This window comes from Ambystoma mexicanum, chromosome 1p (genome assembly GCF_040938575.1).
Source record: "Ambystoma mexicanum isolate Mex_15411 chromosome 1p, UKY_AmexF1_1, whole genome shotgun sequence".
Lineage (NCBI taxonomy): Eukaryota > Metazoa > Chordata > Amphibia > Caudata > Ambystomatidae > Ambystoma > Ambystoma mexicanum.
The window spans coordinates 1044465564-1044468844 of NC_090921.1; positions in this window are offsets into that span (position 1 = coordinate 1044465564).

The following is a 3281-nucleotide window of genomic DNA, read 5'->3' on the forward strand; positions in this document are numbered from 1 at the left end:
TGCTGATTAAAAGTGTGACTAGAGCTCCATGTAGCTGCTTTGCAAATGGTGTCAAGGGGTACCTTTGCAATGAAAGCCAGAGTGGCCCCAATGCCTCTTGTAGAGTGGGCTCATGGCGTAAAAGGCAGAGTCTTTTCAGAAAGGGAGTAAAATAGTTGGATACAATTGACTATCCACTTGGAGATGGCACCTTTAGAGACGCAATCTCCTCCTCTGCCTGTAGCTATAGAGACAAACAGTTGGTCTGTTTTTCTTAGCGGCCTGGTCTTGTCTACATAGTGGAGGACCGCTCTTCGCACAACTAGAGTGTGTAGTTTCACCTCAGCAGAGCTCTTGGAAGAAGGCCGGAAGCTCAATGGACTGGTTAACGTGGAATTAAGAAATTAACTTAGGTGAAGACCTAGGGTGTGTTCGTAGAACCAGTTTATCCTTATGAACAGTAAAGAAAGGATCCTGCACTGACAGAGCCTGAATTTCACTGACCCTTCTTATGGATGTAATGGCTACTAAGAAGGCCGTTTTATAGGTCAGGTGTTTGAGACTGGTTTTATACATGGGTTCAAAGGGTGGGCCCATGAGCTTAGCAAGCACCACATTAAGGACCCATCCAGGCCAGGTGGTGGGTTAGAAATTGGAGGGTGGAGTCTCTTTACCCCTTCCATGAAGGCATTAACCACTAGTACCTTCCACCACAAAACCTTGTTGTGGGAGGTGGTGTAGGCTGACAGCGCTGCCAGGTGTACCTTGAGTGAGTTAAATACCAATCCTGCATCCAGCCGGTGGAGCATGTATGTGACAATATTGGAAGGAGTGCAATCAACCGGGTTGATTTGCTTATTCTGGCACCAGATAACAAATCTTTTTCATTTATCAAAGTAACAGTGCCTCGTGTTAGGTTTCCTAGATTCTTTTAGGATGTCCATACATCTCTGTGGTAGGTTGAGATGTCCAAACTCTATGACTTCAGGAGCCATGCTGCCAGGTTCATTGAGCTGGGTTGAGGATGCACTGTTTGACCTTGGTGGTGGGACAGTAGGTTGTACCAGCATGGAAGTCTGATGGGTTCGCACATGGCTCGTGTGCCAAGGTGTGGGAACCACGGTTGCCTCGCCCACATGGGAGCAACCAGGATGAGCGTCATCGATTCACTGTGCATCTTGTTGACCACCTTCCTCATGAGATGGGTTGGTGGAAAGGTGTAGGCAAACATTCCTGACCAGTTCATCCACAGGGCGTTCCCCTTGGATTCTGGCTGAGGAAACCTGGATGCGAATCCTGGGCATTGCCTGTTTTCGCTTGTGGCTAATAGGTCTGTAGTGGGGAAACCCCACTGTGAGAAGAGGTCTTCTATGACTTCTCTGAGTAGACACCATTCGTGTTCTTCTGGGAGGGGATCTCTGCTCAAGGCGTCCGCTAGCGAATTGAGATCCCCTGGAACATGTTGAGATGACAGGTAAATGTTCCGTCTGATTGCCCATATCCAAATTTTCTGGGCAAGCTTGGACAGATTTGGTGAACGAGCCCCTCCGTGTTTGTTTGGGTAAAACATTGCTGTTGTGCTGTCTGTCAGGGTCTGCACTGACAGGTTCAACAGGTGGGGCTCGAACGCCTGAAGCGCTCTGAATACTGCCAGAAGCTCTAGCAGATTGATATGATTCTTGGCTACTGTGTGAGACCAGAGACCCTGAGCTGTGTGGTGAAGGAGGTGTGCTCCCCACCCTGAGAGGGATGCGTCTGTTGCGACTACAGCCTGTACTTATGGATCTTAAAAGGGTTTCCCCTTTGACAGATTCTCTCTTGTCCACCAGTGAAGACTTTGTACAAGTGTTGGCGAAACGACCGCTAGATCGTCCCACTGACCACTTGCCTGAGACCACTGTTTCGCCAACCATTCTTGCATGGGTCGCGTGCGCAGGCGCGCGTGGGGGACCAGGTAAATACATGACGCCATCATGCCTAGCAAACGCATCGCTTTGCGCACCCTTATCTGGCGACCTGGCTGATAAAGAGGAATTTGCAGTAGTAGATTCTGAATGAATTCTTTTCTCTGATGGAAAGACCAACCCCTCTTGAGTGTTTAGGACAGCTCCAAGGAACTGTTTGGAGGTGCTTGGCACCAGGCTTCATTTTTTCTCAGTTATGGAGAAACCCAATTCGAAGAGGTCGTCAATGGTACTTTGAATGTTTGATCTACAAATTACTGGGGTCTCCCCCGTGATGAGCGAGTCATCCAGGTAAGGGTACACTGGGATTGCCTCTCTGCGTAGGTGTGCTGCCGCCACCGCCAGTACCTTGGTGAATACCCTTGGAGCCGAGGCTATACCGAAGGGCAGCACCTTGAACTGGTAGTGCTGACTGTCCACCTTGAAGCGCAAGAATTTTCTGTGCGCCGGGAACATGGAAATATGAAAATAGGCATCTTTCATGTCCAATGTTGCCGTGTAATCCCCCTTTTTTAGGAGGGGGATTACCTCTTGGAGAGTAGTCATGCGACATTTTTGGGGCTTGACATAGTTGTTTGCAGGGCGTATGTCTAATACTGGGCGCATTCTCAAATCTTTTTTTTGCCACAAGGAAGTAAGTTGAATAAATACCCTTGTTTAACTGGTTGCCCGGTAGAGTTCGATCACGTCCTTTGCTAGAAGATTGACGATCTCCTCAAGGAGGATCTGTTGGTGGTCCAAGGAATGTATCTTTTGACGTGGGGGGTGGTTTTGGGGACGCTCAAGCAGTTCTATGCAGTATCCTGCGGAAACTGTGGACAGCACCCATCTGTCTGATGTGATCCCTTCCCAAGCTTGGGTGAAGTTGGCAATGCGTCCCCCTACTGGGGATGCGTGAAAAGGGACCCTGAGTGGAGCGCCACTGTTTTGCGGGAGGCGTGCCGCCTCTGCTGGGGCTGCCTCTACCCTTACCACGGCCCCTTTTGTTTCCTCTGCCATAACTCTGTGTAGTCTGCTGGTTGTTACCCCATGATGTACCCTGTCCCTGAGTATAACTGGAGCCCCTTTGGGAATTTTGGCTGCATGGGCGACGGAAATTACCATTCCCTCTTTGATTAGGGGGCTTGTTGGTCAACTGTCCCAGGGATTTCAGGGTATCATACTCGTCTATGGCAGTCTTTAATGCGTCCTCTACCGCCTTGCCAAATAGCAGATTCGGGTCCACCGGCATGTCAATTAGGGAGGCTTGTGTTTCAGGTTTAAATCCTGACTGTCTTAACCAAGCATGCCTCTTAATGACAGTGCTCTCTGCTATGAGCCTGCACGCGTTATCTGAGG